Source organism: Chiloscyllium punctatum, chromosome 15 (genome assembly GCF_047496795.1).
Source record: "Chiloscyllium punctatum isolate Juve2018m chromosome 15, sChiPun1.3, whole genome shotgun sequence".
Taxonomy (NCBI): Eukaryota; Metazoa; Chordata; class Chondrichthyes; order Orectolobiformes; family Hemiscylliidae; genus Chiloscyllium; species Chiloscyllium punctatum.
This window is the reverse complement of record NC_092753.1, coordinates 33,195,580-33,210,357: the sequence shown is the minus strand read 5'-3', so window position 1 is coordinate 33,210,357 and position 14,778 is coordinate 33,195,580. Positions and strand designations below refer to the sequence as shown.

The 14,778-nt window shown below is 43.1% G+C and overlaps 1 protein-coding gene across 4 annotated transcripts in view; it reads right to left on the bottom strand.

The window, feature by feature from the left end:
- b4galt4 (UDP-Gal:betaGlcNAc beta 1,4- galactosyltransferase, polypeptide 4) overlaps nucleotides 1–13,149 on the bottom strand; it is a 78,985-nt gene extending 65,836 nt beyond the window's left edge. For 2 of the 4 annotated variants that reach the window (XM_072584916.1, XM_072584919.1), the window contains exon 1: nucleotides 12,836–13,122. The gene's annotated coding sequence lies outside the window, so the exon portion shown is untranslated. Of the gene's footprint in view, nucleotides 1–12,835 lie in introns of all 4 variants that reach the window. The other 2 variants (XM_072584917.1, XM_072584918.1) reach the window with 2 other exon arrangements.
- Nucleotides 13,150–14,778: the final 1,629 nt, after the last annotated feature.

Below are 14,778 nucleotides of genomic sequence, written 5' to 3'. Positions count from 1 at the left end.
AATAAATGCTGGCCTAGCCAGCAACGTCCTCACCCCCGAACAATTTTTTAAAAATCTCCACTTTTTAACATATATGACATATTAATCTACATGCCGTTAATCAAAACACAACTTATTCAAACACTATACTTAAAAAAAGAGGAATTTAGAATAACTTAACTCAACTGGAAAACTTAACAGAACAGTAGATGCTGTAACTATCACTAATTAACTGTTCCAAGATAATAACATCCCATAAAAACATCCCTTGGGAGGAAAAAAGGCAAATTCAGGTAACCCAGCAGTAGAGGGAAACCCCAGCTACTAGCTTCGACTTGGGGGAGTCCAGAACAAGAGGGCACAGGTTTAGGGTGAGAGGGTGGGCACTCAGAATCCTAACTGTTTTTGGAAGTAAAGGTTTAAAAAGAGTGAATTCCTTTGGCATTTCTAATGATTTGAATAAGTATTTGAATACGTAAGGTTTGGAGGGACTACTTCAGTTTTGAGCTTATTTTCGGCATGGCCTAGTTGGATTGAAGGGTCTGTTTCCGTGCTGTAGGATTCTGTGACTGCCTACAGATTATTTTTTGTTCAAAAAGCAAAATGTTGTTGAAACTAGACTATCCACTTTTGTATTTATTTTACAAGTAGCATCTAAAGGAAGTTGAAATATAGTTACAACAACAAAAGGGGTTAAACAAGAGGGTGTAAAAGGTATGCACTGCATTAGATAGGGCTGAGTATTATTTTCTTCAATATATATTAATGCAAGCTCTTTGATTACATTTACTTTCCTATTCCTGGATAAAATTAAACTTTGTTGCACTTCAGTCTGCTCCTTTTCCCACCGGTTGGGGTAGAAAAGGATTTTCCAGCTGAGCAGTGACTAATCTAAAGTGTAGTCCGTTCACAGTTTCAGATGCTATCACTGTGGTAGAGCGGGCAGTTGCTAAGTGTAGCTACCTTTGGTTACAGAATTAATCAACAAGGTAGCAGATCACTCCATACAATGTGCTAAAAATTAATTTCAGGAACTGGATAGGAATGCAAAAGTACCAGCATTGAGCAATTAAAAGAAAGAGTTGCACTTATATAGCATCCTACATGACTTCAAGTATCCCATGTACTTTACAGCCAAGGGCGTACTTTCGAAGCATAACTATGTTGCGATGTTGTCTTCTCAGGAGATGGGGTTCAGACAAGGAGGCTGCATCACAAAAGCAGAGCTTTATGTGCCACATGCAAACAATTTGGAACATGACGTTAGCTAGAATAGCGTATCGCTGGGCGTCCGACCTCCCGGCCTCAGCATTGACTTGATAGAGTAACCTCTTGACCTAGCGTGGTGGCCTTCAGGTGGTATTTGGAAGTCTGTCAGCCTGGCATGGCTCAGTGCAGTCTTCTAGTCTCCAGGCCGGGAGATTGCACTGGTGTCACTTCATGAACCCTGGGTTGAAACCAGGCACAGTCTGGAGTCGAGGCCCGGTGCGGACTGGGTTAGAAAACCACTGTTCTAAACTATTTTTGCCCATTTTATAATTTATTTCTAAAGTTGCAATGCTGGACTTTTCTACTTCTCTATTTTTTTCAAGAAATGTAACTGGCAAAGCTGTACTTAGGCACCTTTGTACCCAAGATGATGCTGCAAGTGGCCACTTGTACGCTTTCCACTATAGCCACTGGAGTACACATGACAATACAGCTAATTCTAATTCTCATGTATTAAGGGTTGGTTTTGGATTAAATGTCTCTTTAAGAAAAGGAATTCAATTCCGAAAACTCTAGTCACAATTTAATGGTATCTACAGACCCAAGAGGGGTCTCATGTAATTGATGCAGTTGTGTGCAGTCAAGAATGAATTAAATCAGCAGCTGCCAGAAAGGGGTGAAGAGGAACACTTTCAACATGCTGCACTGGTATCTGATTCAGATCATATTGCTAACAATCTCAAACATGCACAACATTAGCGTCAGTTGACAAAAGCAAGCAGCATACCAGCAGACCCAGAATCTACACCTACCTGAAATGCTAGTTTTTTAAAAATATCACAATTGCTTGACTGACACTCTTCAAATTTGCTTCAACTTGAAAGAAAATGATATCTCAGTTAGCCAAGATGTCAAGAAGACCAACCCAGAAAGAAAACAAAAAAAGCAATACTTGGAACATGAATGGGCTGGCCACACTGGAATTACTATTCTTTTGAACTACAGAAGATGAGTTGGTCCGACATATCTCATTCATCAGTTTTATTGCTTTTTATGTCTTCAGGAAAAGGAGCTGCAGAATGGTCAAGGTCAAACCTGGGCAATCCAGTAAATTGTGCAGCAGGTGTCAGATGATACGCAGAAACTATTAAAATGAGTGATACATGGCTGATGCAATTTAATATGGGCAAGTATGAAGTGACACACTTTGGAAGAAACAACATGATGAGGCAGAAGAATCTAAATGATCCGATTTTAAAGTGGTTGGAAATTCAAAAACTATGGGATTGCCTATTCACTAATCCCTGTTGAGGTCCTAGTTTAAAAAAACAGAATTGAATACTTGTCTTTGCAAGTAGAGGCAGTGAATATAAAAATAATAGAAATGTGCTAAACCTGTACTAATCAACTGAGGTCTCAAATGGAGGTGCAAGAACAATTCAATATTACTCCTTTGCAGAAGGTCATCGGGCTTTTGGAGGGGTGTGCAAGAGATGTATCAGTATAACAGTATGGGCGTGAAAAATTAGAGAAGTTGAGAATGTTCATTTTTGAGCAGAGAAGATGAAGGGAAGATGTAAGAGTGGCATTCATAGAACATAGAACAACACAGCACAGAAAAGGCCCTTCGGCCCTCGATGTTGCGCTGACCTGTGAACTAATCTAAGCCGATCCCCCTACCGGACTCCTGGCTGAATATTTTCCATCAACAACCACTCACTGTCTTCTTACAGAAAACCGGTTTCTAATCCAAACTGCTAAATCACCCTCAATCTCATGCCTCCCGTTTTCTCCAAAAGCCTACCACATGGAACCTTATCAAAGGCTTCACGTTCAAGTGTTCAATTCAAGTGTTTCGATATTTCCTTGCATTGTTTGTTCTTGCTCATGAGTTAGTTATGAAAGGTCTCAGATTTAAAATGATTGGTGAAGGAACAAGGAGGGAGATGAACAGATAATTCTTCCCACAATCTATGAAATCAGATACCAAAAAAATAATCAAAAGGCAATTGAAAACATTCGTGAAGATGATTAATTTGCAGGGTTAGAAGTATAATTTCAGGCATGGGAAGGAATTAGATGGCTCTTTCATGACAGAGAGAATGGTCTTTCTTTTTTCCCATAGAATTCTATGTTTCAGCGGCTTAACACTTAACCTGCTTGAAGAATGTTACAGGCTTTTTATTGGCTCAGAGGAGGATCCAATAACACAAAGCAGGCCTTGTATCGTGCTTAGTGTCCTCTAGAAAAGTTCTGTTTATTCAGGCAGTAATTCAAAAGTTTATCTTTAGATACCAGTGTAACCCTTTTCTTCTGGTCTCTCAATTCAAGACATTTCTGGTCTTGCTCAATTCTGACATATATCATTCGAAACTGTTTTCCTTGAGCAATCCATTCAAGATGGGCAACTGAAAAATATGACACCAGCTCAGTGCACGTTAGAAGATCAGTGTACATGTTAAAAAAAAGTTTCTTCAGAATCTGGACATGGTTAGTAAAGCCAGCATTCACTATACAGCTCGAACTGCCTACAAGAAATGGATAGTGAGTCACCTTTGCAAGTGAATAGTTTGAGACATTTCAGAGGGCAGTTAACAACCCAACCTATTGCCGTGTGTTGGAGTCACACCCAAGTCAGACCAGGTAAGGACAGCAAAGATCATTATTAAACCAGACAGACAATCTGGTAGTTGGTGTCACAGTTATTGATGACTTTTAATTCTGAGTATTTGAAATTATCTCCCTTTAAATCCTCCAGCTGTCAGAGTAGGATTTCGAACCTATGACTGTGGATTGTTAGTCTAGACCTCCAAATCGCTAATCCTACAAAAAATACAACGCTACCACTCCCAACTCATACAAATTAAAACAGAACAGGTTATTCCTAATAATGTAGAAACATCATGTATAAGAAGTGCCAATAACTTGATGATACTTTTACATCTGCTACAGCATAGAATAGTCTGCCTAAGATCATTCAGGATTTTCTATAATTTTGGTGGAGAAGAGAATGCTGGCTGACTCAGGTCAGTTTGTAAAACCCAAGCCATATGTTGTGAACTTATGGAATTAACCAGCCTCAGTATAAACAATTCTGCTCTGTGCTAAAGTGATATAGCAATAAAAGTTACAGCTTCAATCACCACCTTACAAGCTTTGAAATTCTGCTTTAGGTTTCCGGTGGTTTTTTTTAAACGAGATGTAAAATTACACATTTAACATGGAGAGAACAGGAGCTCTCAGTGAGCAATGTATAATTGGGCTTGGTACTGATCCATTGAATGTAGGAAATGCCAAAGCTTAATCTGATTTTAGCAGAACTCAGGAAAATAAATCAGATATTCTTGATGCTCTCAGGCGACTGATTGCATGATTTTGTCTGTGTATGTGCATGTGCATGTTTGGGGGGTCAGTGCAAAAGGGCGGTAAGGAGAAACAACATTCAGGGCTACAGTTCCTACTTATTCCCTTATGATCCTGTTAGAAAATGTCCGCCCAAAAATAGCTGAATAAGAAAGTTTGGAACTTGCATTGTAATGTCCCATGAAATAGCTGTCAAGCTTCCAGCTTTGAGCTCATAAGCAAAGCACGATCCCTTGGACCAGTGGGATACACTCAGGTGCCAATGTATGCAGACTTTCAGGAATAGGGCAAAAGTGAGGCTTATGTTAAACATTCAAAAATACAGATAGTTCCTCTATAACGCGATGGTTGCAATCTTGTGCAAACCCACATTCTAGAAAAAGCACGCTTGAGAAACAGTGCTTGAAGTGTTGGCGATGCAATTGCATTACAGCCAATGCAATTTTTAAAAGTTCTTGCTTTAGAAACAGGGTCGCAAATTCTTCAATCTCGTTACAGCGAGTTTGTGATCACGAAACCTGCTTTATAGCGGAATGACCTGTAGGATTGGTCTCTTGAAAAGTGTGTTACGAAACAAAGTAGGCACCTGACAAGTTCTCTAGTTTCCTTTCTACTCGCAAAAATTTCCCAAAAGGCCTGGACTCCCAATGAGCTCAAACCCTGAACCACTAGCTTACTCATTCAGAGATGCTACCCACTTGGCTACTAAGTACCAGTGTAACAGTGGTCTTCTTGACCTCAGGCCCTTCTGGTTATTCCATATCCAGGGTTTTCATCAGCATTGAAATGCTTTCTAAACACAACAAGAGGCCGTGACATGGTGGTGACGGCACTGGGCTAATGAACCAGAGGTGCAGGCAAATGCACCCAGAGCATGGGCTCAAATCTCAACATAGCAGCTGGTGGAATGTCAATTCAATAAATAAAACTGGAATTGAAAGTGAGTCTCAGTAATGATGCCCTTAATGAAACTCTTATTGATTGTCATGAAATGCTATCTGGTTTATTAATGTAGTTTCAGAAATCTGGCACCTAGTCTGGCCTACGCGTGACTCCAGGCCCACAGTAAAAGTGGTTCATTCTTGACTGCCCTTTGAAATGATGTAGCAAGTCATTCAAATTGAAGGACAATTAGGGATGAGCAACAAATGCTGGCTTTACCAATGATGCCCACATCCAATGACCCTTCAAAACTGCATAGTTGATCAGCATACTAACGCATTGGCTTCCACACACAGCTCTTGGAGGCTTCCTCACCATAAAAAATTATTAGAGACAGTGCTGATCACATCCCATGAAAAGAGGTTAAGCAGAAAAGAGAGGTAGAGAAGCAGATTTATTTACACATGTCAATTGTACTCAGCTACACAACACAATTTAATACTCAGTGCATATGAACTACTCTAAGTATGTAATATAATAAAGAAAATCAAACATGTTTCACAAAACATTAAGCCCTCCTTCACCAGGCACTCCTCCTTTTCTTTTAGGAGTTGTTCATTAAATGTCAAACGGTATTTCCACAACTGCCAAGAAATTGCCCAACTGGGTGTCTGCAAACAAAGGCACAGGAACTGTGCATTTGCAAGTTACTCAGTAGCTACGGAGCTCACGTGAGCAGATTAGGTCTATTACTTGACGTGTTCCTATCCAACAATGACAAAATAGTTTTGGAAGAAGATGGTCTATTGTAATGCATTCATCTAAAGTTATCCTAAAACTTACCATTCCGATATACAATTGAATATGGGATGATTTCAAGGTTTTGTTTCCTACACCAGTTTTGACAACTGGAAGCCAGTGTCAAACTCTAGATTGTCTGTTTTGTGACAGCCCACTCAGTTACGTCACACAAACAACAATGAGACAATCAATCATCGGACAATCTATGACTGGCAGATAGCAGCCAAAATACATAGGACTCCTGTGGCACTTTGGTAGTAAATCTACCTTTGAACCAGAAGGCCAGGGTTCAATTCACACCTGCTTCAGAGCTATCTAATAACTTCCGTGAACAACTCAGTTAGAAAACATCTATACGGGGTAACTAAGGGTCTTGTTGTACAATGGCAATGTCCCTACCTCCAGCTTTGGATCTGGAGTTGTTTTCTATAACACATCTGAACAGGCTGATTGAAAGAATCACCAGGTAACAATTAAATGTTCTTCAAAATGATGCGATGAGATCTTCTATGTTAAAGGGTGCAGCAGGCCTCAGTTTAACATCTCACCTGAAAAATGACACTTTTGAAAGTGCAGCATCCCTCAGTACTGCAGTGGAGTGTTGGCCTAAATCATACAATTCGTTCATGTAGGATCATAGAATTCACAGTACAGGAAGAGGTCATTTGACTCATCGTGCCTGTACCAATTCCTGAAAGAGCTACCCAGCTAGTCCCATTCTCCAACTTTACCCCTGTAGCCCTCTAATTTCAAATATATTATCTGCTCGATTTTGAAACCATATATGGTTTCAAATAACCAAATCCTAACAACTCTCTCAGTAAAGAGGTTTCTCATCTAACTTCTAGCTCTCTGTCATTGATAATATTGAAATTGTGACCCCTAGTTACTGACACATCAACTATTGGAAACAGAATATCCTTCTTTACCCTGTCAAAATTGTTCATAATTTGGAACACCTCAATGAGGTCACTCTTAATCATCTCTGCTCCAAAGGAGAATTAGCCGGGTTTCTTTAATCTTTCATTATATCTGAGATCCCTCATTCCTAGTAATATTCTTGTAATCTCCTTCACTCTCTCTCCAGTGCTTTAACATCCTTCCCTAAATGAGGTGCTCAGAACTACAAAATTCCAAATGCAGTCTAACCAATTATTTGTAGAGATGTAGCTTCACTTCCTTGCTTTTAAACTCTATGCCTCTATTTACAAACCTAGAACAATCCTTTAAGCCTTCTTAACAACTGTTTCAAGTTGCCCGGCCACCTTCACAGAACTGTGCTTGTGAACCTCGAGGTCCCTCTGCTCCTGTACTCCCCTCAAAGTTGTACCACTGAGACTGTAATGTCTCTCCATATATCTTCTACCAAAATGCATTACCTCACATTTCTCTGCATTGAAATTCATCTGCCAGGTGTCTGCCTGTTTGGCTAACCTGTCAATGACTCTCTGAAGTCATCCTCACAATTCACTATTGTCCCTACCCCATTTACAAATTTAGAGATATTACCTGCAACACCCATCTCCAAATTGTTTATATAAATCAGAAAGAGTCCCAACACCGATCTCTGGGGAACACCACTTGTAACCTTTGTCCAATCTAAGAAATGCCCATCGATACCTGCCCTTTGCTTCCTATCTTTTAGTCAACTTCTAATCCATACTGCCAAAGATCCGTCAATCCCAAACATTTCTAATTTGCTAACCAATGATATCAAATCTTTACTGAAAATTCAAATATACAATATCCATAGCACTACCCTCATCCACCGCTTGTATCACTCCATCAAAGAACTCAATTTGTCTGACATGATCTGCCCTCAGCAAAGCCATGTTGACTGCCTATTATTAGTTTATTTTTTTCCCCAAGTGTATATTTACCTTATCCTGTATTATGGACATGGACTCCATCAGTTTTCCCAATATTGATATTGAGCTAACAAGCCCGTAGTTTCCTGGGTCTTCCTTTGCCCCTTTCTTAAACAATGGTGTCACATTTACAATCCTTCAGTTCCCCTGGATTATTCCTGCATTCAGAGCGGCCTGGAAAATTTCTGTCAACTCTGCACCTTTACCTCTCTCTGCGATCTAAAATGCCTCTTACCTGGGCCTGGCAACTTCTCTACCTGGAGGATTGCAAGCCTCTTTTCAACTAGGCAATTGTCACATTTTCTACTTTGATAAAGACAAAGGCAAAGTACTCGTTCAATATCCATTGCTTCAGTGAGCGACTTACCCTGCTTGTTCCTTATAGGTCCCACTCTATCCTTCACTAACATTTTTACTTTTAATTTTTGAAGAACATTTTCCTATTTAAGGCCAGCCTGCCATCCTTGCCTCCTGTTTCCTCTGAGCCTTCATTATTCCAGCCTTAGATTCAAAGTTTGGGAGAAGATTTGTAGCTCGGGTGCTCGTTGTTGTGGTTCTGTTCACCGAGCTGGAAATTTGTGTTGCAGACGTTTCGTCCCCTGTCTAGGTGACATCCTCAGTGCTTGGGAGCCTCCTGTGAAGCGCTTCTGTGATGTTTCCTCCAGCATTTAGTGATTTTTATCTGCTGCTTCTCGGCCTTTTGGCTAAGATCAAGTGTCTGTTCTTATCAGGACAGGTGTCGAGTTGCGAGTCATCAGAGCTAGTGAAGAGATCATCACTGGATCGTGATAGGACGTTGGAGGATCATTTGGTTGTGCTGACCTGCTCTTGATGGATCTTCATGCTGGCTTCGGCCTAACGCCAATTCAGGGACCAGCCAACCTCAGAGCTATGGCCTCAACAGCTGCCCGCAGCCCTGGGCAGGGGGTTCGAAACACAGGCAGGGTGACTGTGAAGAAGATAGAGGATCGTACACCACTCGACCGCACCCTGTTTATTAAGGAAGTATTGTTGGGATGCTGTGGGTTCGCCGCAGCGGACATGTACTGCCTGCAGGATTTCCCTGGGGCAGGCTACTTTGATGTGACCTTCAGAAGTGTGAAGCAGTGTGAACAGCTCCTGAAGGTCTTCAAGGAGAAGGAAGGGGAGCCGCTGTTTTCCATCTTGTCGGCGACCCCATTGTGTGTGCTTCCTGCACAGAGGAATCGGATTGTTACAATCCATATGTACAACTCCTATGTTCCAGCGGCTGATGTCCTGACCTTCCTGGGAAGGTACGTCCAAGTTGAGGGAGAAGCCACTGATGTGATCGACCCCTTTGGGATCTGGACCAGTAAGCGGCAGGTCAGGGTAACTCTGAGGGCTGATAATTGTGGGAACATCCTCCACCCACCCTCGAGCTTCGCAATTGGAGGGAGCAGAGGCTACCTGACATATGCAGGACAGCCGAAAGTGTGCCGAACCTGCGGGAAGTCGGGACACGTGGCGGTGGATTGCAAAGTGACCATCTGCAGGAACTGCAAACAGGAGGGTCACTTGACTAAGGACTGTCAGGAAGAAAAGAGCTGCAACCTGTGCGGAGAGGCGGGCCACATGTATAAGACCTGCCCAAGACGGGGGGCCCCACTTACGCACAGATGGCTGGAGGTGGCAATGTGAGCCGTGGACCCCCAAAGACCAGTAAGGTCCACCCGGACAGCAGGGAAACGGAGTCTGGTGGCACCCAGAAAGAAGAACAGGCTGGAGTGGAGGAGGCGGCAGCCAGCGGAGAGACACAGCAGCTGATCCTAGCTCTAGCTGGGCAGATGGAAGAAATGGAGGAGGAGGTAATCAAGCAGGCAGAGGAGTGGATACCTGTTAAAAACATGAAGAGGAAATCTTGCCAGGCCCCCAAAGCCTCCCAGCAAAAGGGGAAAAGACAGCTGCACGAGGGAGGGACGGCCAGCTCTTCGGAGGGGGAAGATGGACGCAAAGAAGGCCACCACCACCAGAAGAAGAGACAGAGTGCCGTCGGTAAAGAGGAGGGCATTTCCTCCCAACCAGGAAACAACGGATCCCCCAAAATCCACCCTCCACCCACTGAGAACCAGGGGGTACCCACTGCCCCACAACTACAGGCAACCGAGAGCTGTGATCCTCTGACAGTCCCATTGTCAGACACAGAACTGGACAGTGAGGACCCTTGCCTTGGCTCAATGACATCAGAGCAGGTAAATGACCTCAGCCCAGTGAAGGTCCAGCAGTTCGTGCTCACCATGGGGATGTAGACAGCTACACCAGAGACAGGACAGTCAAATGGACAATGGTAACCCCATAAACTGGGGGTTAAAGAAGTTTCATTTGCTTCCATATAACAGGGCACCCACTCAGTAGGTGGGTTCCACTGAAGCCACAGCCAAATACCAAGCGACTGGATAGTTAATAAAGGTAACTGTTAATAGGATAACTATAAATTTGATTAATTCAATCTGTTCTTTGTAATGTTAAGACATGCAATGTGTATAACTATGAACGACATGGCAAATTGTACAAGTACCAAAGATTTATTTATATGAATAAAGTATATTTTGAAATTTAAAAAAATTTGCAGTGGTGTTTGTCGAGGTTCGACCCGAGCAGTGCTGTGACGCGGGACTCTGTGCTTTACGGTCTGTTCCCTGGGATGCACACCAAGACGAACATCAACTGTGCCTAGAGGGTCATCAACTCGGTGAAGGACGCTCTCTGGGCGGTCCAAAACCTGTTGATCTTCCAGCTGAAGGAGTTGGCCCCGACTGAGTGTTGCAGACTGGCACATTCCAAGGTCCAGGACTACGTGTTGAGGAACACGCTGAAGCTTGGGGCAGCTGCCACCAAGGCGCGGTGGGGAAAGGCCACCGTGTAAATTCTTTTCCCCTGCCACTGCAGGAACTGTAAAATCTGCGCCCACACCTCCTCCCTCACCTCTATCCAAGGCCCTAAAGGAGCCTTCCACATCCATCAAAGTTTTACTTGCACATCCACTAATAGTTTAGAAGACTGAGAGGGGATCTGATTGAAACATATAGGATTATGAAAGGACTGGACACTCTGGCAGGAGGGAACATATTTCCGTTGATGGGGGAGTGCCGAACCAGAGGACACAACTTAAAAATACGGGGTAGACCATTTAGGACAGAGATGAGGAGAAACTACTTCACCCAGAGAGTAGTGGCTGTGTGGAATGCTCTGCCCCAGAGGGCAGTGGAGGCCCAGTCTCTGGATTCATTTAAGAAAGAATTGGATAGAGCTCTTAAAGATAGTGGAGTCAAGGGGTATGGAGATAAGGCTGGAACAGGATACTGATTAGGAATGATCAGCCATGATCATATTGAATGGCGGTGCGGCTCGAAGGGCAGAATGGCCTACTCCTGCATCTATTGTCTATTGTCTATCATTTATTGTATCCGTTGCTCCCGATGCGGTCTCCTCTACATTGGGGAAACTGGGCACCTCCTAGCAGAGTGCTTTAGGGAACATCTCCGGGACACCCGCACCAATCAACCACACCGCCCCATGGCCCAACATTTCAACTCCCCCTCCCACTCTGCCGAGGACATGGAGGTCCTGGGCCTCCTTCACCGCCGCTCCCTCACCACCAGACGCCTGGAGGAAGAGCATCTCATCTTCCGCCTCGGAACACTTCAACCCCAGGGCATCAATGTGGACTTCAACAGTTTCCTCATTTCCCCTTCCCCCACCTCACCTAAGTTCCAAACTTCCAGCTCAGCACTGTCCCCATGACTTGTCCGGACTTGTCCTACCTGCCTATCTTCTTTTCCACCTATCCACTCCACCCTCTCCTCCCAGACCTATCACCTTCATCCCCTCCCCACTCACCCATTATACTCTATGCTACTTTCTCCCCACCCCCACCCTCCTCTAGCTTATCTCTCCATGCTTCAGGATCACTGCCTTTATTCCTGATGAAGGGCTTTTGCCAGAAACGTCAATTTCGAAGCTCCTTGGATGCTGCCTGAACTGCTGTGCTCTTCCAGCACCACTAATCCAGAGTCTGGTTTCCAGCATCTGCAGTCATTGTTTTTACACCGTGTAACATCTGCCTGCCTAAAGAAGAACAGGGAGCCCTCGCAATCATTTGGGCTCTGCTGACGCCTCAGCTAAAAATGTAATCGTACAGACCTGTAAATAGGAATGATTACTCTGTTTCGGTATTCAAAGAAATGGAATGTTTACATATATATGGCATGTCCAGTTGTATATTCATAAATACTTTGATGATCTAAAGTAGATTTTTGAAAAAAAAAAAATTACCTTCATTTTATTAATACAATTCCACACTTGAAACATTCTTACAAGCCCACTGCTTACACGTCTCAGTCAGAGCTAACATTGCCATCTTAAACAGCAACTAGAGTCTGTCAAATGGCAGATAAAACACTTATTCAGTGGAGGAACATCCGCGGTGTTGCAGACAAGGCTTGAATCAGGAACTGCTCATGCAGTTGTAACAGCGACTGTCGCTTGCGTTTGGCTGCAAAGTCTTTCCTTCCTCGGTGGGGAGACATCGCTGGCTCACTTCCCTGAATACACCCAACACCCAGAAATGAGAACAGTGGGCACACCACGTCAGAACACCTCATCCAAACAACAACAAAAAGCACAAACTTAAACAACACAGTATTAGCGCTCTTTTAAAACACAGTCACATGTATTAGATGGAGAGATGAATATAAAAGCTGAGAAGAGCTCACCTTCAATGTGGCTGCCGTGGTGTTGGGGGGGCTCGGTGTGGAGTCTGGGCTCTGGGAATGAGCCTTGCACGGCAAAAAGCACAGAGCGGACCCAGCGCGATAGAGCCCCTGTCCTCCCTGCGGTCGCACCTCAACCAGAAACGCCGCGGAAAAACTGGCAGACAGCCTGTAACACTAACTCACCATGACTGCAGCAGCCAGGCCTCCAGCTCCTCCTGGATTCTCAGAAGGGAGAAACAGTATCGACTGATTGTGGACTGGACCTCCCTTCTCCCCGCCCCCAATCTGCTCTCCGGTCTGACTGTGTGTGTAGACAGCAGTTCCTGTCACTGCGCCTGTTACTGTTTGCAGATTGGAGGAGAGTGAGAGTTACCCCCAGTGCTATCCTGGCATAAAGACTGGGCCACCACAAATACAACAGTAACATCTATGTTTGAACAAAAACAATAATCCCATTATAAGATCCCGAGTTGCGCCACTTGGAACTATTCCGGATTTTGCAGTAATTTGATATTTTGTAAATAGGGAATCCTTTTACCTCCCGATTGTTAAAAATAACTTTTTCAATGCAGTTATGGTTTCGTGACCTATATTCATGTAATAGAGGCTTTCAGGTCGAGGCCTTCCCACTGATGAGATATGACATTCCCCCTATGCTGACAGCAGGAAGGTTACTCTGGGTCAGTGAGTATGTACTTAATAATACTGCCCTCTAAATTGGCAGAGTCCTAATGTGTTTGAGGGAGAATGGCAAATAGCTTGGATTTTAGCCACACAGACGAAGGACTATACTGTATATTAATCAATTTAATACTAACCTGCCAAAATTCATAAAGGCTGACAAATGGCTTTAAAGAGAAAGCTGCCACAACACCCAAAAGCTGGCAAAACAATTTACAACTGAAGATTAGCCGTAGATAACCAAGGTCATTATTTTCAAGGGAACTAAGTGCCCTTAAAGTAACAACAACCTTTCTGTTGCATGAGATGTCAGGATTATTATATTTGTTTTGGAATTTTTCATGAAAGCTGGCCTCCATATGATCTATACAAAGGAAGTGACCCTACTAGTGTGTAATATAAGGGAGGGGTATGGGAGACAGTGGTTAAATGGGGTCAGAGCACTTTGAACAACTTTAAGCATATAAAATTCTTAATGGGCATGGTGGCATAGGTGTCTCTGCCTCAGCGGGTCTAGAGGTGAGGTTATATTCTCAAGGTACAGAATCAACCATTTAGAACTGTGACAATGAGAAATTGCTTTTCAGAAGATTAAGTTTTTTGGGGGATTCACCACTCCAAATAATGCCCAGTTTATGAGTATATTCAAGACTGAATTCAATAGATTTTTAAATGCTAAAGGAACCATGAGGTTTGGGCACAGGGTAGGAAGATGAAATTGGTGTACAAGTTCAGCCATGTATCCTATTTCTTACATTCTCATGAAATGCACATAAGGAGATATTAGGACAAGTGAAAAGTATGTTTTAAGGACAATCTTAAAGGATAAGAGTGAGGTAGAGAAACAAAGAGGAATTTTAGAACTCATGGACGAGAGAGCTAAAGACATCCCAGCTAATGGTGGAATGAGTAGAAAGTTGGTGATGTGCAAGAGGCTAGAATTGAAGGACTGTGTGGAATAGGTCAAAAATCACAACACCAGGTTTATTTGGAGGCACTAGCTTTTGAAGCACTGCTTTTCCATTAGGTGGAGTATTGCAGAGAATTAAAACACAGAATTAGCCATTTGGCTGAGTTACTATGTTTGATTTTGATCTTCTGCAGAAGCAGCAATCCTAATTCCCTGTACCTGCCCTGTTCTCATAGTAACATATTTCTCTACCCAGCTAATCTATTTTGCCACAGTCACTAAATCTGATCAGTGTTTTAAAAGCGACAGGTTAAAAACCTGCTGTGTTAAATGTCTCCCTTGTTGTCTGTCA